The sequence below is a fragment of the Mobula hypostoma genome, chromosome 25 (genome assembly GCF_963921235.1).
Source record: "Mobula hypostoma chromosome 25, sMobHyp1.1, whole genome shotgun sequence".
NCBI classification, from domain to species: domain Eukaryota; kingdom Metazoa; phylum Chordata; class Chondrichthyes; order Myliobatiformes; family Myliobatidae; genus Mobula; species Mobula hypostoma.
The window spans coordinates 6774238-6795847 of record NC_086121.1 but is presented as its reverse complement, the minus strand read 5'-3'; the positions used below and the strand labels follow the sequence as shown (position 1 = coordinate 6795847).

General features: G+C 42.3%; 1 protein-coding gene across 4 annotated transcripts in view; it reads left to right on the top strand.

Moving 5' to 3' along the window:
* rerea (arginine-glutamic acid dipeptide (RE) repeats a) overlaps nucleotides 1-21610 on the top strand; it is a 659533-nt gene that overhangs the window by 148189 nt on the left and 489734 nt on the right. The window contains exon 1 of one of the 4 annotated variants that reach the window (XM_063033175.1): nucleotides 20345-20428. The exons of the other annotated variants lie outside the window; for them this stretch is intronic. The gene's annotated coding sequence lies outside the window, so the exon portion shown is untranslated. Of the gene's footprint in view, nucleotides 1-20344; nucleotides 20429-21610 lie in introns of those variants that run through there. 4 annotated transcript variants of the gene reach the window in all.

Genomic DNA, 21610 nt, shown 5'->3' with positions numbered 1-21610 from the left:
AAACATATAAATTATCAACAAATATCCAAAACTAAGTAATAAGTTCAATGCTGGAATTCAACCAGAAATTGTCTGGGGAATTTGGTGAACAAGTTTTGGACTTTGGTATTTGCACAGCAGACTTGTACTTGCTGACGTTGAATGTGAGTTAGGGACTGCATTTGTATTTGAAGCAGATTTTCAGCCTATTTTTTATCTTCATCAAATCATGCAATTTTAATTGCTTATAAATGCCCCAGCAACTGAAACTGATCTTTAAAATTGTTCTTATTTTTACTATTGAACATGACAGCCAATTAAGCCCAATATACTGCATCCTTATTTTAATTTTGTATTTATTTGAGTTTGATTTCAATTAGTTTTTCTCATACTTCCTCTGTAAGCTTGGAAAGGTACACGCTGCTTTTCAATATGAATTTGGTTGACATCTGTATAAACAAAAAATATTTTATGCATGGCTAAGATGTAGATGTAAAAACAACAATGGTTGCCATTTGCAGTTAAATTTGTGATGTTTGCATGATGTAACTTTCATAAATTTCAGACCACTGACTGGAAAGAGTTTGTATATTCTTTCTTTGACTGTGTGGGTTTCCTCCAACTGCTCTAGTTTCCTGACACTTTCCGAGAGTGTACGGGTTAAAGTTAACAAGCGTGGGCATTATATGTTGGTGCTGGAAGCATGGTGACACTTGTCAGCTGCCCCCAACACATTCTCATTGACGCAAACGACTCATCTCATAGTATGTTTCGATGAACATATGCCCAACATCAAAATAAAACCTTTTCACCCTCCAACTCATATTTTCACCATCATTTTATTCTGGCATTTTATTTGATTCCCCCTCTAAACTGACATAAAACATTTAACTTAGAAATTTAAAGCCGAGGTTCATTTTCATATTAGAGAATGTATACAGTCTACAACCTAAAATTCTTACTCTTTGTAGATATCCACGAAACAGGGAAAAAACCCAAAGAATGAATGACAGAACAGAACATCAGAACCCCAAAGCCTCCCTCCCTCCTCCCACCCATAAGCAGCAGCAAAAGCATAGACTTTCCCTCCTACCAACCTGCAATCAATAAAAAGCCCCCAAAGAGACCTTGATCTAGAGTCAATCAAAAACTACAGTTGATCCCAACATTTTGGTATCTCAGCCAGGCTCTCTCTCACTAGCAAAGGAGAGAGAGGTCGCTTCTGTAACAATGAAAGTGGAGTCCAGCAGCTTGCTGTGCTGATGTTACAATCTTCCATGTTGCTTCTCTGAGTTCCTGGACCTGAGGACCGACAGGCTGTCACTCACCATCAAAAAGAGAGAGAGAGAGAGAGCGGATCACTTGAATGCAGGGCCTTCTTCCAACAGCAGTGCTCACCGACTGCTGCCTTGGTGTTTGAGTCTCCTGTGACTAACGCTTCAGTTGGCGACATTGGCAAGGAAACAGGTCGCCTATGGCCACACTCTGAAGGCACACGTCTTCCAGGATACACCTGGAGATATTGAAATGCCAGACTACGTAGTGAGCCCGAAAACCCATCACTTGTGGAGAACTGCGTATGTGCTGCAGCTGTAAATCACGGACTCCGAGAAGACCCCAGCCACCTTGGAGAAAAAAAAGACTTGATAAAAGAAGAAAAAGAAGCTGTCTCGCAGATGAACTGGAGAAGTTGCCTTGGTCCGCAAAAACCTCTGACGCCATTTTTCTAGATTCTTGATTAGGTCCTTGTCAAAATTTACAGGGAGAAGTCAGGAGAATGGAACTGAAAAGGAAAAGAGCCATGATGGAATGGTGGAACAGTATTAATGGGCTGAATAGTCAATTATGCTGCTGTGTCTTGTGGTCTTATGGAGGAACTCAGCAGGTCAGTCAGTATCTACAGAGGGAAAAGGACTATTGATGTTTCGGGTAAAGACCTTTGAGGTGTTGACTGTCCATTCCTCTCCATCAATGCTGCCTGATTTCTCCATCATTTTATGTGTTGCTCCAGATTTCTGGCATCTGCAGTATCTCTTCTGTCTCAACTTAGAAATGTTGTGGTTTAGGGAATCAGTCTTTTTTTTCTACCTACCTTGTTCTTTGGAATCCTAGAATTTTTTTTGTACAGGTTCGGGTATTGATAGAATATTTGAAAGAGCTTTAACATCTTTCTGCTTGAAAACATCTGTGTCATTTAACACTTAATACTTTTACATCTGATGATGCGTTCATTACACACATCTCTTTGTGATGCAAATAAGATTGCATTTGTACAATACAGAAAACCATACTGTATGCCTTTCAGTTTACTGATCACAGAAAGCACTAGATCTGAATGTGTAGCAGTTGCACACTTACACTGCCCAGCTTCTGAGAGATTTAAATGAATTAAACATTGCAATGTTATTTTAAATATGATTTGCAGCAAGTTTTTTTTGTGTTGCAAGGGGCAATGAATCAGAATTCCCATCTGTATTTCTTGCTGGGAAAGTCAGGAAGCACAACCTACACCAATTTTCCATTTTTGTTCCTTTTTTAAATTTCTGGACTGCCTGTTTGTATTTTTAAAAACAGTTTGTTTTTATCCAGAAGTTCATGCCTAAGATTAGACTATACCAGATTTTTCTGAAAATTTCTGAAGTTTTGCCAGCATAATTCAGCTCATTGTGTCATTGCCAACAAAGCACATTATTTGGACTAACAACACTCCCCAGCTCTTGGTCTTGTGACCTTGGAGGTGGCAGCACTTCTAGTGGTCCTCCAGTTCTATTTCTATTGTGATAGACCTTTCTATCTTCACCACCTCTTCAGGCAGTTGGTTCCAGACTCTCGGCACACTGAATGAATTTTTCTTTCCTCCTCTATCTTCTTTACAATCAGTTTCTTTCAGTCACCAGAAACCCTCAGGAGGGCAAACTAACTTGTTAACACTATCTCTTTTAGAATCAGGTTTATTATCACAGACAAATGTCATGAAATTTGTTGTTTCACAGCAGCAGTACAGTCCAATACATTTCAATAAGAAATGCTGTGGATTCCAGTTAATTGGGGAAGAAGCTTATCTGGGACAACTCTGGGGGGAAAAAAACGAATGGAGAAAGTAGCTGGGATTTCCTTTGTTTTTTTTGGGACAATGTGCTGCTTAAGTGGGACAGGAGGCTGTTGCTGAACAGCTTACAGAAGTGTCAGTGGCATGCGCTTGTGTGGCCAGCTGTTAGACACTATACTATGCTTAGAGCGAACAGTTTTGGAATAGCATCAATTACATGTGCTTTTGTTCAAAAAACAGTGACTTTTGTCACTGATAGTTGACAAGAAATGAACAGTAAGACAATTCAAAACTGTTTCGCTTACTGCAGTTTCAAATATTCAAGCTTGGAATGTCAGAAACGATCGGGAATAAAAATGAAACTATTTCACTACTTCAACAAGTTAAAGTCTATAAAGGTATGGACAATCAGATTCAATGTTACAATGCAAATGAAGATTTGGTGGATGCCACTGATTTTGCTTATTACAGTCAATCAAAAGAACTCAGCAGCATACACTAGATGAATTCCTCCATCGATAACTATTAGAAACTAATGCACAATTTTATAGTATTCTGTAGTAGTATTCATAGTGTTTTAGTTTGTTATGTATTTAATTTAAATACTTAATTTGTAACACAGTTAAACAGTAGTTTATCATTTATACCTTTTTAACCATTTCCATGAGACTTCAGATAATTGGAGCAGCTGCTTAATTGGGCCAAAATGTACTGGTCCCAATTTGTCCCAATTTACTGGAATTCACTATATTAGTGTAAAAAAAGAGCAAAATTGTGAGGTAGTGTTCCTGAGTTCATGGACCATTGAGAAATCTGATGGTGGAGGGACGATGCATTGAGTGTGCGTGTTCCGTTTCCTGTACATCCTCCCTGGCGGGAGCAATGAGAAAGCATGTCCTGGGTGCTGGGGGTCCTTAATGATGGGTTTTTGAGGCATCACCTTTTGAAGATTTCCTCAATGGGTACATAGAAAGAGTAGAGGTGCTTGCTAATCTGCTGAATGTTTACGGTATTTTGTGTCCTTATTTAAGATTCCCACTGTTTTTTTGAGTTTCACCAGAAGTTGCTTTTTTCTGCCCGATATTTTGTCCAGTCCAAGAGGACACGCTTTGTATCAACTTAGTCTCTTTGATTAAGCCTTTTGGCAACCTGCTCCAAAGAAAATCATTCACCTATTTAGATACAATTGATTTTGAGTAATAAAGAATTAATAATATAGACAAAGTTCTTGTAAATTTGCAGGCAGTTGGTGATATTTTCAAAATTTAAATTTCATGCTTTTTATCCAATTTATTATTTTGAGTAGAAGCTGCTTGAGTATTGTGTACGTATTGATAGCAGGAAGCAGGAACAGATGCTAAGCCAGATTCAGTGGTTTGGCCAGCAAGATGTTTGTGATATTCTGTTTGGTCTTTGGATGATATCATCAGAGGTTTGGTTCTTGAGCCAATTGCCGTTGCTTCTCAGCTGAAAAGATAGATTTTGCTGTAAGTTGGCATTTTAATGCACAGAATTGAATAACAATGGTAGCATAGTGGTTAACATTGTGGTTCAATTCCTCCTGTCGTCTGAAAGGAGATTGTACTTTCTCCTCTGACCATGTGGATTTCCTCTGGGTGCTCCAGTTTCCTCCCACATTCCACGGGCATGTGGGTTAAGTTTAATATGCTATGATATGCTATGTTGGTGCCAGAAACATGGCGGCACATGCGGGCTGTCCCCAGCACATCTTGGATAGTGTTGGTTGTTTATGCAAAGAATGCGTTTCAGTGTATGTTTCAAGGTTTCGATGTACATTGACAAATAAACCTAATCTTGAAATCTTTTAATGATACTGATCCTGGTATGCAGGCGGTATAGTCTGCTTTAATTGCCTAGGAAGTCCTTTTTGGAATGTGGATCCTACCCGAAAGTTTTATAGCAACACACACAAAATGCTGCTGGAATACAGCAGGCCAGGCAGCATCTATAGGAAGAAGTACAGTCAATGTTTCGGGCCAAGACCCTTCGTCAGGACTAACTGAAAGAAGAGATAGTAAGAGCTTTACCTTGCCGAGGCACAACGACAACTCACTGATACCTCCTTTTATTTACCTCTTGATCATGACCCCACTAAGGAGCACCAGGCCTTTGTCTCCCACACCATCACCAACCTTAACAGCTCTGGGGATCTTCCATCCACTGCCATCAACCTTACAGCTTCCACACCCTGCACTTCCCCTTTCTACCTCCTACCCAAGATCCACAAACCTGCCTGTCCAGGTAGACCCATTGTCTCAGCTTGTTCCTGCCCCACCAAACTCATTTTTGCATACCTCAACACTGTTTTATCCCCTGTTGTTCAATCCCTTCCCACCTATGTTTGTGACACTTCTCACGCGCTGAATCTTTTCAATGACTTTAAGTTCCCTGGCCCCCACCGTCTTATTTTCACCATGAATGCCCAGTCCCTATATACCTCCATCCCCCACTAGGAAGGTCTCAAAGCTCTCCGCTTTTTGGATTCCAGACCTAACCAGTTCCCCTCTACCACCACTCTCCTCTGTCGAGCAGAATTAGTCCTTACCCTTAATAATTTCTCCTTTGGCTCCTCCCACTTCCTCTAAACTAAAGCTGTAGCCATGGGCACCCGTATGGGTCCCAGCTATGCCTGCCTTTTTGTTGGCTTTGTGGAACAGTCCATGTTCCTAGCCTATACTGGTATCCGTCCCCCACTTTTCCTTCGCTACATTGACGACTGCATTGGTGCTGCTTCCTGCATGCATGCTGAGCTCGTTGACTTCATGAACTTTGCCTTCAACTTTCACCCTGCCCTCAAGTTTACCTGATCCATTTCGACACCTCCCTCCCCTTTCTTGATCTTTCTGTCTCTATCTCTGGAGACAGCTTATCTACTGATGTCTACTATAAGTCTACGGACTCTCACAGCTACCTGGACTATTCCTCTTCCCACCCTGTCTCTTGCAAAAATGCTATCCCCTTCTCGCAATTCCTCTGTCTCCACCGCATCTGCTCTCAGGATGAGGCTTTTCATTCCAGGACGAAGGAGATGTCTTCCTTTTTTAAAGAAAGGAGCTTCCCTTCCTCCACCATCAACTCTGCTCTCAAACGCATCTCTCCCATTTCACGCACATCTGCTCTCACCCCATTCTCCCACCACCCCTCTAGGGATAGGGTTCCCCTTGTCCTCACCTACCACCTCACTAGCCTCTGGGTCCAACATATAATTCTCCGTAACTTCTGCCACTTCCAACGGGATCCCACCACCAAGTACATCTTTCCCTCCCGCCCCCTTCTGCTTTCCGCAGGGATCGCTCCCTACGTGACTCCCTTGTCCATTTGTCCCCCCCATCCCTTCCCACCGATCACCCTCCCAGCATTTATCCTTGTAAGCGGAACAAGTGCTACACATGCCCTTACACTTCCTCCCTCACCACCATTCAGGGCCCCAGGCTGTCCTTCCAGGTGAGGCGACACTTCACCTGTGAGTCGGCTGGTGTGATATACTGTGTCCGGTGCTCCTGGTGCGACCTTCTATATATTGGCGAGAACTGACATGGACTAGGAGACCATTTCGCTGAACACCTATGCTCTGTCCACCAAAGAAAGCAGGATCTCCCAGTGGGCACACATTTTAATTCCACATCCCATTCCCATTCTGTTATGTCTACCCATGGCCTCCTCTACTGTCAAGATGAAGCCACACAGGTTGGAGGAACAACATCTGGATAGCCTCCAACCTGATGACATGAACATTGACTTCTCTAACTTCCGTTAATGCCCTCCTCCCCTTCTTACCCCAGCCCTTATTTATTTCCTTCCTTCCTTCCTCCCTCCCTCCCTCCCTCCCCGTCCCTCTTACAACAACTCCTTACCTGCTGTCCATCTTCCTCTGGTGCTCCCCTCCCGCTTTTTTTTTCCCCAAGTCTCCTGTCCCATGATCCTCTCCATTCTCCAGCCTTGTATCCCTTTTACCAATCAACTTTCCAGCTCTTAGCTTCATCCCTCCTCCTCCTGTCTTTTCCCATCATTTTGGATATCTCTCTCCCACTTTCAAATCTCTTACTACCTCTTCTTTCAGTTACTCCTGATGAAAGGTCTCGGTCCGAAACGTCGACTGTACTTCTTCCTATAGATGCTGCCTGGCCTGCTGCGTTTCACCAGCATTATGTGTCTGTTGCTTGAATTTCCAGCATCTGCAGATTTCCTCATATTTGTGAAGTTTTATATGGTGTTTTGAGCAAAAGCTATGATTGTTATGCAGTTCTGCCAATCCTGATGTGTCATCTGATATAATTATGTTAAAGCTCTCCTATGTGAGACATCAGCCAAATGGCAGTAGGTTATGTAGTATTACAACTCAATGTCTTTCACCTGCCGTTTCCACATGGCAGTGTCTGGTATATTGACCTGACTTGGTCCAACCAAGCAGAGTCCACTGCCAAGAAGGCCCACTGGCATCTTTACTTCCTAAGAAAGCTAAAGAAATTTGGCCTGTCCCCTAAAACCCTCACTAAATTTTATAGATGCACCGTAGAAAGCATTCTTCTGGGGTGCATCACAACCTGGTATGGAAGTTGTCCTGTCCAAGACTGGAAGAAGCTGCAGAAGATCGTGAACACAGCTCAGCACATCACACAAACCAATCTTCCGTCCTTGGACTCACTTTACACCGCACGCTGTCGGAGCAATGCGGCCAGGATAATCAAGGACACGACCCACCCAGCCAACACGCTTTCCGTCCCCCTTCCCTCCGGGAGAAGGCTCAGGAGCTTGAAGACTCGTACGGCCAGATTTGGGAACAGCTTCTTTCCAATTGTGATAAGACTGCTGAACAGATCCTGACCCAGATCTGGGCCGTACCCTCCAAATATCCGGACCTGCCTCTCAGTTTTTTTTTGCACTACCTTACTTTCCCTTTTCTATTTTCTATTTATGATTTATAAGTTAAATTTTTAATATTTACTGTCAATTTGTACTCCAGGAAGCGGGAAGCGCAGAATCAAATATTGCTGTGATGATTGTACGTTCTAGTACCAATTGTTTGGCGACAATAAAGTATAATGTTCAAACTTTGCTTACGCCTCATTTCTTGTTTGAATAAAATCACTCAGTTATGTAATCTGACCATATTGTTCTGCACAGCTCCTGCCCACTGAGTTGGAATGCAGATACAATGAATTTTTCTTCATGTACAAATCCAAAGATATTCATAAATGAAACATACAGTAAAGTTTTCTAGGGATTTTGAGTAAATGAAATGATTTTTTCCTTTTAAATGGTATCTTGCCATATCCTTGGGGCACCCAAAGGGTTCCTAGCCAGTGGAATAAGCCAGCTCGTTCAGTTTGCAAATTATATTTTGAATGCTTTAACAGCAGCATACATTTTGGAGACACAAGAGACATTGCTGGAATCTGTTGAAGATTGTTGACCATAAAAGGGGCAAAATTAGGCCATTTGGGCCATCAAATGTAGTTTGTCATTTAATCATGGATAGTTTATTATCCCTTTCAACCCATTCATCTGCCTTCTTCCTGTAACCTTTGACATTCTTACTAATCAAGAACCTATCAACCTCTGGTTTAAATAGTCCCAATTATATTACGTTGGAGGAACTCAGTGGATCAAGCAGCATCTTTGGAGGCAAAGGGGTGGTTGATGTCTTGATCAAGACCGAGGAGGTAGAGGAAATAAGACCTTTATGAAGATTTAGAACTTAATTTATATCTTACATCCATCTCCCACAATGGGAGGGCGTAAAAATCTTTGTGTTATGACTCCGTTGTAATGTGAACTTAAAAATCTAATGGCTTGTAGAAAGAAGTTGTCCCATAGCCTATTGGTCCTGGCTTTAATGCTGCAGTAGCATTTGCCAGATGGAAATGGCTGAAACAGTTTATGGTTGGTGTGACTAGTGTTCCAGGCCTTTTTTTTGTACCTGCTGCTATAAATGTCCTCAGTGGAGGGAAGTTCAATACCACAGATGTGCTGGGCTGTATGTACCATTCTCTGCAGTGCCCAGCGATCAAGGTTGGCGCAGTTCTCATACCAGGCGGTGATACAGCCAGTCAGTATGCTTTCGATGTTCTTGAGAATTTGGGGGCCCATGTCAAACTTCTTCAGTCACCTGAGGTGGAAGAGATGCTGTTGTGTTTTTTTTGCCACAAAGCTGTTGTGTACAGTCCAGGTGAGATCTTCGGTGATGTGTATACTGAGGAACTTGAAACTACTCACCCTTTCAACTGCAGACCCATTGATGTTGATCGGGCTGAACTGGTTTCTGTTCCTCATATAATCCACAATCAGCTCTTTTGTTTTTTGGACATTGAGAGAGAGGTTGTTACCCCAGCACAACTGTGTCAAGGTGTCAACCTCTCTTCTGTACGCTGTCTCATCACCGCTCGAAATAAGGCCGATCAAAGTCATGTCATCTGCGAATTTGATCAGCAGGTTGGAGGAATGTGTGGCAGTACATTCACAGGTGTAAAGACCGTAGGAAGGGAGCTCGGAACACAACTCTAGGGGGCACCTGTGTTGAAGGGCAGTGGTGAGGGAGCCCATCCTTACCACTTGTTGGCACTCCGATAGAAAGTCAAGGATCCAGCTACACAAGGTGGGGGTGCAGGCTGAGGTCTCTGAGCGTCCTGTCAAGGAGGGAGTTATGGTGTTGAATCTGAACTGTAGGCCAGGAACAGAATTTTAATGTATGCATCCCTCTTCACCAGGTGAGTGAGAGCAGTGTACACTGCTGTGACTATGGCGTCATCAGTAGACCGGTTCCGTCAGTAGGTGAATTGTTGGGGTGGGGAAGGGGGTCTCGTGTGATTGGCAGCATGCTGCAGATATAGTCTTTAACCAGCCTCTCAAAGCATTTGTTTATAATTGAGGTGAGTGGGACAGGGTGCCAGTCGTTCAGGAATGCTACCTTGGTTTTCTTGGGTACAGGAACAATGATGGACAACTTGAAACAAGAGGGCACTACACATTGGAAGAGGGAGAGATGAAAAATGTCAATAAATACACCAGCCAGCTGTTCAGCACGCACTTTAAGGACATGCCCTGGGATGCTGTTGGCCCCGCTACCTTGCGGCTGTCGACACGTTGGAATGTTCTACGTACCTCAGCCTCAGAGATGACCAAGGTGCAGGTCTCAACGGCGGCTCTCCTTGGGGGTTCAGTCCTATCAACCTCGAATCAAGCGTAAAAAAAAACCCATTTTGCTCATCTGGGAGCAAAGCGGCACTGTTGGCTGTACTGCTGCATTTCCTCTTCAAGTCTACAAGGCGTGCAGTCCTTACCATATGTTGCGTGTGTCATTGTAGCAGAGATGTGACTAGATTTTCTCCCTGTGTTGCCGTTTTGCCACCTTGATGGCTCTATGTAAATCATTGTGGTATCTGTTGAGCTCCTGTTGGTCTCCGGAGGTGAAGGCTTTATCTCTTGCACTGAGAGCAACATGTATTGAAATCTTTATCCAAAGCTTCTGGTTTGTGTAGATGCGGACTGATTTCGGGGGAAGAGTGTCTTCGGTGCACTTCCAAATGAAGCTTATGATCACCTCTATGTATTCGGACATGTTCTCAGCTCGAAGTACCTCTCAGGTGACACCATCAAAGCAGTCTTGTAATGTTGAGTCTGATTGGTTGGACCAGTGGTGGATAGTTTTCACTATGGGAAGGTGAGACAGGGTGGGTGATAGATGGGATAAGGTCAGATGGGGTTTGATGACATATAGAGCCAATGGGAGGAGGAGGAAGGGGAAAATTAAGGCAGGATGGTGGGTCATTGGCGGAAGCAGATATGGAAAAGCAACGAGGAAAAAAATTGAGCCTTGGTGGGAAGGGGAAGCTGGAGACTGGCTGGAAGGCGATAACCAGGATCGGGGAGGGATCGAGTAGAGGAAAGTAAAGAAAGAATCTAGGTAATGGTGGGGAAAGGTGGTGGGTTGTGTGGAAAGGTAAAGATGAACAAAGGGAAGAGAGAACGAAAGTAGCTGATGGGAGGGGTGAAGGGATACGGAGCGTGGGTTACCTGAAATTGGAAAATTCTGTGCTCATTTATACAGGATGCCACAGTGCAATATAAGATGTTCTTCTAGTTAGCATCTGTAGCAGTTGAGAAGTCTGAGGAGAGAGTAAGCAACACAACAACATTTATTACTGGAATTCTTTGTTAATAGTAATTTGAATTGTCGTGAATTGATTGTGGACAGAAGATTGTGTGCAGTTGTATATGTCATATAACTTTGTGTGTGTTTTCCAAGATTACATTTAAAGATCAGAAATTTCCCTTCAAATTAAAATTTTCCAGTTTTTCTTTGCTATGTATGAAGGGTGACTGGATGAAGGAGGAGCATAGGATCGGCATTATTCTTTCTGATTTTTAACAAGGATTGCTTGGGTTATTGGTCTGTGGCATGCCACTTACATTTTAGGTTCTCATGGTTGTAATTCTACGTGGTGTACAATAGGCATTACTCAAAGAATGAAGTAAAAGTAAATAATCTCTCATAGGTCATTGACCTGAAAAATTAATTCTTCTCCTTACTGTATGAATATTGTCTGACTTAGCTGAGTACTTCCAATATTTTCTGTTTTTATAATTCTGGAGAAGAAAATGGTTAGCGCAATGTTATTACAGCTGGGGGCTCTGGAATTTGGAGTTCGAACCTGTATCATTAGCAAGGAGTCTATATGATCTCCCTAAGAATGCATGGGTTTCCTCTGGGAGCTCTGGTTTTCTCCCACAGTCCGAAGACGTACCAGTTAGCTTAATTGGTCGTTGTAAATTGTCCCATGATTTGGGTACTGGTTGCTTGGCTCGAAGGTCTGGAAGGGATTTTTCCATACTGTATCTCTAAATAAACAAACAAAAGCCGACAAGAGTTTAGGCAATCATTGTTATCTTAGTCCTCAAACTGAAATTGTGCAAATAATTAGTGTCCGGCTCAATCATTGCTTTAGTTTGCAGAAACAGGCCGTAATAATTCAGTTCCATTCATTTGATAGATTAAGACTCAAACCATGGAATCGTATTTATATACAATTGCATTGTACTGGCAATGCAGAAACACCCCCCTTTGTCATAACAGGTGTGTCAATATTTATGTTAGTCCCATTTTAACTTTAACTCAGTTTATTAGCATATCCTTTTGCACAAATCTAGCTTCCCCTTAAATAAATGTGTGTCACTGTGCACAAATGCAGCCAGATTGGATCTATATTAGAGGCAGATGAATATATTCATGTGCTTATGCGCAATATGAATCTTAATCTACTAAATTTCATCTCAATTTGCTAACATGTTCATTGGTACAAAGGAAACACTTCAAAGATAGCAAAAAAATCAGCGTGAAGAAGTTCAACATTACATCTAAAAACTGGGAAGGCATTGCACTCAATAGATACTGTACACCTGGAGGAAATCTGTTCAAAAGGGATCTACACTACTAGAGCAACTTCCGCTGTGCCACAGAGAACAAGTGACAGCTGCGAAAGGAGAAACTGAACAGCAAAATGCCCAACCACTAACCACAGCCACCACTTTTTTTAAAATTTCAGAATATACTTTATTCAAAAATAAAATTATATACAATAAACCATTCAATAACTTTTCATCCTTTACATACGTTTCCATTATAGTCTGTACATATCCATACTTATGGCCACCCACGTGGCACTCCAGTTGTTCACCTTACCACATCATTGTTGAAGGGTATACTCCCCGCCACCCGACCCCTCCCACTCCCGCGGGTGGAGAAACCTATACCGTGGTCCTTCCCCACCGGGCCCTTGCGGTGGCTGCACCAAGTTTCAGTGCGTCCCTCAGCACGTACTCCTGCAGCCGAGAATGTGCCAGTCGGCAGCCACCACTTACTCTTTCCTACACTGCACCAGAATATGTGGATCCTGGATCAGCCTCCACAGCCACCCGAGGGCCCACCAATAGACAACCCTTTAGGCTTACCAGAACATTATACTCAACTTGAGTGATCACACTACCACTGGTACAACATTCCCTCTAGTGCTTCTGTTGTAACCACTTTGAGTAAAGAGGTTTCTGTTATGGGATTTATTGGTGATGACATTTTTTGGCTCCTAGCTGTAGACTTATTCAGAATTCATTTCTCCCTTCCACTGAATATGCAAATATTGATCTTGGTGTATTCAGTTCTTTTCTGTGCTGACCAGTTCAACTTGAATGTGAAGTAAGATCTCTCAATCAAGGGATATCATTTCTATTTATGATGCTACACATCGATAGTTATTGTACAGAAAACCTTAAAATATTATAAGCACAAGAGATTTTGCAGATGTTGGAAATCCAGAGTAACACATACAAAATGCTGGAGGAACTCAGCAGGTCAGGTAGTATCTATTAAGAGGAAAAAGAGTTGAAGTTTCAGACCGGGGCCCTTCATCAGGACTCATGCAGGGTGTGAGTCCTGAGGAAGGATCTTGGCCTGAAATGTTAGGATTGGGAAACAATGGTGATTTGAAATGAAACAGAAAACACCAGGGGTACTGAACAGGCCAGTTAACATTTCTGTTCAGTGATCTTTTGATGCAGATTAATCAATAACATAAAAATTCATCACTTTTTAAAATATATTTGTTCATGGGATATGGACATCACTAGCAGTATCTATATTTATTGCCCGTTCTTACATACTCCTGAACTTGAATGTTTTACTCAAAATGCTTCAGAGAGCATGCAGAAATTAGAGTCAGGTTTATATCACTGATATTTGTTGTGAAGTTAGTTGTTGTGAGCAGTACATAATAGATAGATAGATAGCTAGATATACTTTATTTATCCCGAGGGAAATTTGGTTTCGTTACAGCTGCACCAACCAAGTATAGAGCGTAAATATAGCAATACAAAAAACCCCAACAATCACACACCAAAATGCAAACTATGCCAGATGGAAAATAAGTCCAGGACCAGTCTATTGGCTCAGGGTGTCTGACCCTCCACGGGAGGAGCTGCACGTTCGATGGCCACAGGCAGGAACGACCTCCCGTGGCCGCCAAGTGTTATATCATGGTGGAATGTGGCCGAAGTCCAACAGTATAAAGTTCAATATCCAGTCTGCAAACATGTTCCTCGATCGTAATATACCCCAGATTGCACCATCTGTTGTTAGCCAGAACAGTAAGCACCGAACTCCTTTACGCTTACCGCTCTCAGTGCACTTCCGGTCAGCCGGAGCAGTATTACCCACTGAACTCCTCTTCTCCAAAAGTCTCTGTTGTCTCGACCCGGTCCTCTTTCCTCGGCTTTGTGATCCCCCTCTGTGTGTTTTCCTCCAGATTTCAGCAGGGGTATCCGCTGCTCTGTTCGCTAAGCTGGCCGGTCTTTGCTGGTCCGTGAAATACACAATGCGACCTTGCTTCTGTCCCGTGTATTGGGATGTAACCATTTCCAGCGCTAAAGATAAACCAAATAAAACTCTCTCTACCAGCGTGTTAGAGAGGGTGCAGCTTCGACGTGTTACTGTGAGAAAAAAAAATACAAAAAATAACGTAAATTAAAAAGTAAGAAGAAGAAGGTAAGAATAGATCGGAACGGCTGTACCAGGCTGCATGCATGACAAAATATACTATCAACTATAAGAAATATATATATTTATTTATTACACAAGTAGTGCAAAAAATAATGAGGCAAACTGGTTTGCGTAATTTGTGTTTCTTGACCATTAGTCCAGTCTTCTCAATATCAGTCAAGTATCAATTATAAATTATGACAAATGTTCAATTTAATGTCAGAGAAATATATACAATATACATCCTGAAATGATTTTTCTTCACAAAACATCCACAAAAACAGAGAAGTGCCCCAAAGAATGAACGACAGTTAGATGTGAGGACCCCAAAGTCCCCCCCACCACCCCAGCTCCCACCTCCTGTGTGTAAGTGCGGCAAGCAACAATCCCTCTCCTCCGCCCCCACCGGCAAAACAAATAGGGCACCCGCTATGTGCAGCTAAGCAATAGCAAAGACACAGACCTTGCAGTTACCCCAAAGACAATTGCAATTCATCTGCCATTTGGCAACCCGCAATTTCTCTCTCTCTCATAAGGGAGAGGGAGATGTCCCCCATTTTCACAGCGAGACATAACAACAACCCGCTGGTTTACGATGTTAAAACGTCAGTTTTGTCGCTTTTTACGAGCTCTGTGCCCAAAGATCGCAAAGATCTCGGGTCTTCAGGCTCACAGCGAAAGAATTTCCAGCCTCCCCGACGACACACGACCCTCTTGCCGTGACACCGACCCTGGATCCACCCGTCTCCAGAGCCCCGAGATCTTAGGCTTCCAAACAATAGGCTGTCTCTCAGGCCTACCCCTTGGCGTGCCGAACAACAGCTGGTCTTGAAACCCCAAGAGTGGGTCCCATTCCCACAAGGAACTAAAGTCTGCATGTAACTCCAGGTCAGGATCCTCCAAAGAACCCTGAAAGGGAAAAATAAAGAGATTGAAGATGGAAATAGAGCTGTTTCCAAAGATGCAAGCAGAAGAGTCGCCTTTTAGAGCCATCTTAACTCCGCCTCTGTCTCTGACAATGGTTAAATTTAATTGAGGTGGCTCTGATGTTGTTGATCATTGATTGGAAAGAGGTTGGACCAGGCTTTTGCAAACATAGTGCCTCATTTCATGTAGCATAAGCTTCAGATCACATCTTCTGTGCGATTATGACTACCAGTTTCCACTTTCATAACGCTGCCAGATTTAGCCTGCATGGCTGTGTAAATCCACAATGTATTTTAGACTCGATGAATAAAGCTTCCCTGGTTGACTCCTCTTTTCCTAGTAATTTCAGACTTGAGATCAGTTGGATACATGGTAGTATAGTGGTTTGCGTAATGCAATTACAGTGCCAGCAACCCAGGTTAGGTTCTGCTGCTGTCTGTTAAGAGTTTGTACGTTCTCACCGTGATGACGTGGATTTCCTTCGGGTCCTCCAGCTTCCTCCTATATTCTGTAGACCTAGGGGTTAGCAGGTTAATTGGTCACATGGTTATAATTGGGTGGTGTTGGATCATTCGGCTAAAATGGCTTGTTACTTAAGAAAATTTGAAGACACGATAGCATAACGGCCAGAGTAACGCTATTACAGTGCCAGCAACTCTGATTCAGTTCCACTGCTCTCTGTAAGGAGATTGTTCTTTCTCCCATGACCATTTGGGTTTTTTCTGAGGGCTTCAATTTCCTCTCACATTCCAAATACGTATGGGTCAGTAGGTTAATTGGCTCATAGGTGTAATTGGGAAGCACTGACTTATTGTGCAAGAAGAGCCTGTTAATGTGCTGTGCCTCCAAATAAAAATAAGTTGCACCTTAATATGTATTTTATTTGCAAGAGGTTTAATCATTTGCCTTGATGGGACAGTGTCACATTGTGTTTGATAATATATATTTGAAATGCCTGTTGCTGTTAACGATGCAATGTAAATATCAGTTACAACACAAGGCCGCGGGTCAGCAGCAGGGGCCATCGCAACACATTGCTGCAGTTCTGAGCTGCTGATTCACGCTTCTAGCAATCTGAACTCAGTCCCAGTCCTCACTGGTGAGTGCATAGACTCTAGATGTTCTCTGTGACCGAAGAGTTTCCTCTGAGTACTCTGCTTTCCTCCAACGACTCAAAGTTGTGTGGTTACTGCTTTACAGTGACAGCGATCATCAATTGGGGTTCAAATCTCCCTGTATCTGTAAGGATTTTGTATGTTCTCCTTGTGACCACCTGAGTTTCTTCCTGGTGCTCTGGTTTCCTCACATGTCCCGAAGACTTGAGGGCTAGAGTTGGTAAGTTGCGGGCATGCTAGGTTGGCGCCAGGTGCTTGGTGATATTTGTGGGCTCCCCCCAGCATAGTCCTCATTGATTTGATTTGATACAAATGACGTATTTCGCTAAATGTTTCGATGTTTCATTTTACATGTGACAAATAAACCTAATCTTAATTTAACTGGGCGCAGTGAATTGTCCCTAAGGTGTAACAATGGAAAATCTAGGGAGAAGTTCATGGAAATTGGGGAGAATAAAATAGGATTAGCATAAATTTGCCTTCCTAATCGCTTGCTGTACTGTATATTTAACTTCTGCATTTCAGAATGATCCATCATGATCTCGTTGAGAATCATTTACTTTTTTCTTGACAATTAATAAAAACATTTTTTCTGATACCGAAATGAATAATCCCACATGTGCCTGCATGCTCATCTCTTCCATATCCCTTTCCAGATTCATTGCATCTTTCTCACAGCTCATATTTCCAGCTCGCTTTGCATGCCCAAGAGAACGTTACTCCCTGTCGTCATGTCTAGGCCGTTAATATAGATTGTGATCAGCTGACTGTCCATTACTGATTCCTGTTGCACCACATTCGTAACGGCCTGATAATTTGAACAAGATTGGTTTATTCCTGTTTTCCGTCCTTTACCCACTCCTCTGTCCATGCTAATGTATTACCTCCAACCCACATGAATGCTTATCTTGTGTACAACATTTTATGTGGTACCTTATCAAATGCCTTTTTAAAATCCAGATACACCACATCCTCTACTTTCCCATTTCACTACCCTGGTAGTTACATGCTCAAAGAAACACTGTTACATTTGCCAAGCACAGTTTTCTTTTTGTAAAACTATGTTAGTTTTTGCTGAATGTTATCATGATTATTCTAAGTACCCAGTTTCTTCATCCATAATAACTGATGCTGGCATTTCCCCACTAAAACTATTATTAGGTTAACTGATCTTCTAGCTGCCTGTTTGCTTGCTCTCTGTCTGTCTCTCATTTGCAGTCTAAAATAGGTGTTAGCTTCCTCAGCACAACATAGGTTTTCCTTGTCGGAGCTATTTATTAAATAAACACTTCCTCCAGCTACACGTATAATAAACATTAGTGCTACCCATTTTCTGAATGCATGCAATTGATCCACTAGAACACTTGCCAAACAACAGTCATGGAAGGGAAAGCAGAGAGTCAGATTAACATTTCAGATGAACAATCTTTCGTCAGAACTGTATAGTGGAAGAAATGCCTTTTGGTAGGTAATAACACTTGGTATTTTACATCACACATTTTATCTCTAATGATGTGGTTAAACTGAATATGTCTGCTGAGGCTGTATTTGTAAGTAACTAATGAAAATAAATAGTTCTGAAAACATATTCACTGAAGTGGTATCCATTCATGTTGAGGCTTTTTAATTGTTTCTGAGCTTTGCTGCTTCTTGCTAAAGAATATTTTGGGATATTTAAATGCTACTTTCCTTCGTTGTGGCATCATTTAACAGGCCTTAAGGATTTCTTCCAGGCAATCCTATGACAAAATGCTTCTAAAATATGCAACACTGAGTTAAGTAAGGATGATTAGTTTTAGTGAACCTGCCAAGATGGTGAGAGATGCAGATCAAATCGGTCTGGATTATGTTTGACGACACCAGCAGCTGCCAGAGGATAGTCTGCCAGACTGTAATATTCACTGGAAACTTGACTACCCTAGTGGATCATTAAAATTAATGAAAAGATCAGACTTCTATAAACACTGCTTGGCACAGCCATTTTAAATCTGATTCCAATGAATGTGCACCTAACCACTAAAAACTGGACATCACTTAAAATTTTGTACTGATTCTTGTTGCGATGTATCCCTGCATTTATTTGAGAATTGGGGCTTTAAATAAACCAATAGAATTGTGAGCAGTTTTGGGCCCCTATTAAGGAAAGATGTGCTGGCATTGGAGCTGGTCCAGAGGAGGTTTACAGGAATGATCCCAGCAATGAAAGGGTTAACACAAGGATTTGATAGTTCTGGACTTCAGAAGAATAAGGGTAATTTTATTGAAACTTAAGAAATATTGAAAGGTCTAGATAGAGTGGGCATGGAGAGGATGTTTCCAATAATGGGCGAGTCTAGGATCAGTGGGCACAGCATCAGAATACGATGTCCTTTAGGGCAGAGATGAGGGGAAGTTTCTTTAGCCAGTGAGTGTTGAATCTGTGAAATTCATTACCACGGATGGCCTTGGGGGATGGGGGACAAGTCATTGGGTGTAGTTAAACTGGAGGCTGATAGGATCTTGATTAATAGGGCATCAAAGATTGTGGAGAGAAAGCAGGAGATTGGGGTTGAGAGGAATAATAAATCAGCCATGATGGAATGGCAGAGTAGACTTAATTTGCTCAATGCCCTAAATCTGCTCCTTTGTCTTATGGTCATAGAGCCATCGAATGTTACAGCAGAGAACCACGACCTTCAGCCATCTACTCTGTGTCAAACTATTAATCTGCCTAGTCCCATCAGTTTGCACCCGGATCATAGCCCTCCATCCTTCTCCCATCCATTGTACCTCTCCAAATTTCTTGTAAATGTTGAAATTGACCCTGCATCTACCACTTGTGCTGGCAACTCGTACCAGACTCTCACTACCCTCATAGTGAAGATGTACCCCTTAAACAATTCACCTTTCATGCTGAACCCATGACCTCCAGTTGTCATCTCACTCAACCTCAGTGGAAAAAAAACCTTCTGGCATTTACCCTATCTGTGCCCTTCATAATTTTGTATCCCTCTATCAAATCTCCCCTCAATCTAGGGAATAAAGTCCTAACTTATTCAACCTTCCTTTAGAACTCAGGTCCTCAAGTCTTGTAAATTTGAGCAACACACGCAAAATGCTGGAGGAACTCAACAGTTGGTGTTTCGGGCCAGAATGTTGACAGTACTCTTTTCCATAGATACTGCCTGGCTGCCTGAGTTCCTCCAGCATTTTGTGTGTGTTGCTCAGATTTCCTGCATCTGCAGATTTTCTCTGGTTTGATCCTTGTAAAATTTCTCTGCACACTTTCAATCTTATTAACATATTTCCTGCAAGTAGGTAACCAAATCTGGACACAATACTCTAAATTAGGCCTCACCAATGTCTTGTACAAGTTCACCTTAACATCCTAACTCTTGTACTCAATACATTTATTTATGGAGGCCAATGTGCCAAAAGCTTTCTTTATGACCTTTATCTCCCTGTGGTGCTACTTTCAAAGAATTATGGATCTGTATTCTCAGACCCCTTTTCTACCGCGCTCTTCATTCCCCTACCACTCACCATGTAAGACCTACCCTGATTGGTCCTCCCAAAATGCAACACTTCACACTTGTCTGTATCAATTCCATCTGACATTTTTCAGCCCATTTTTCCAGCTGGTCCAGATCCCACTGCAAGCTTTGATAGTCTTCTTCACTGCCCTCTACAGCCCCAGATCTTGGTACCATCTGCAGATTTACTGATCCAGTTTCCCAAATTTTCCAGGTCCTTGACGTAGATGACAAACAATAATGGACCCAACACCGCTCCCTATGACCCACAATGATTCACAGGGCTCCAGTAAGAGAGGTAACCATCTACAACCACTCTGGCTTCTTTCGCAATTTATTACCTCATCTTGAATGCCAAATGATTGATCCTTCCTGATCAGCCTCCCATGCAATTGTCAAAGGCCTTGCTAACATCTGTGTAGACAGCATTCACTGGCTTGCCTTCTCAGCTTTCCTGGTAACTTTTTCAAAAAGACTCTTAAAGATTGGTTAGATCTGACTTAATATGCACAAAGCTATGTAGACTATCCCCAATCAGTCCCTGTCTATCCAAATACTCAGATATCCAGCCCCACAGAATACTTTCCCATGACTGATGTCAGTCTCGCTGACCTGTAATTTCCTGGAAGACCCTTACAGCTTTCCTTAAACAATGGAATAACATTAGCTCTCCTCCAAACCTCGAGCACCTCACCTGTGGCTAAGAATGATTAAATATCAAAGCTATGCACTTGCAATTTCCGCAGTTTCCTTCCACAGGGTCCAAGGGAACACAATCGTCAAGCCCTGGTGATTTATCCACCCTAATTTGCCTCAGGACAACAAACAACTCCTCCGTAATCTGTGTAGGGTCTTTGACCTCACTGCTGCATTGCTTCACCTCTATAGATTCTGTGTCCATCTTCTGAGTAAATACAGATGCAAAAAATCCATTTAAAATCTCTCATCTCTTTTTACTCCATGCATCAAAGACCAGTCTGATCTTCCAGAAGACCAATTTTGTCCCAAAAGAATAGCATTCTTTTGCTCTTAATACTGTATATCTGTAGACACCCTTGCGATTCTGCTTCACCTTGTCTGGTAGGGTAACCTCGTGTCTTTTAGCCCTCGTTTTCCTTCTTGTGTGTTCTCTTGCATGAGTTGTACACCTCAAGTACGTACTTTGTTCCTGTTATGTGTCTCCTTTGTTTTCTTAACCAGGGCCTCAAAATCTCTTGAAAACCAAGTTTCCCTAAACTTGTTATCCTTGCCTTTTATTCTGACAGGAACGTGCAAACTTTCAAAATTTCACTTTTGATGATCTCCCTCTTACCACATACACCTTTGCCAGAAAACAACCTGTTCAAATCCACACTTGCCAGATCCTTTCTGATACATCAAAATTGTCCTTTCTCCAATTTAGAATCTCAACCCAAGGACCAGGCCTATCCTTTTCCATAGTTACCTTGAAACTAATGGAATTACGATCACTAGATGCAAT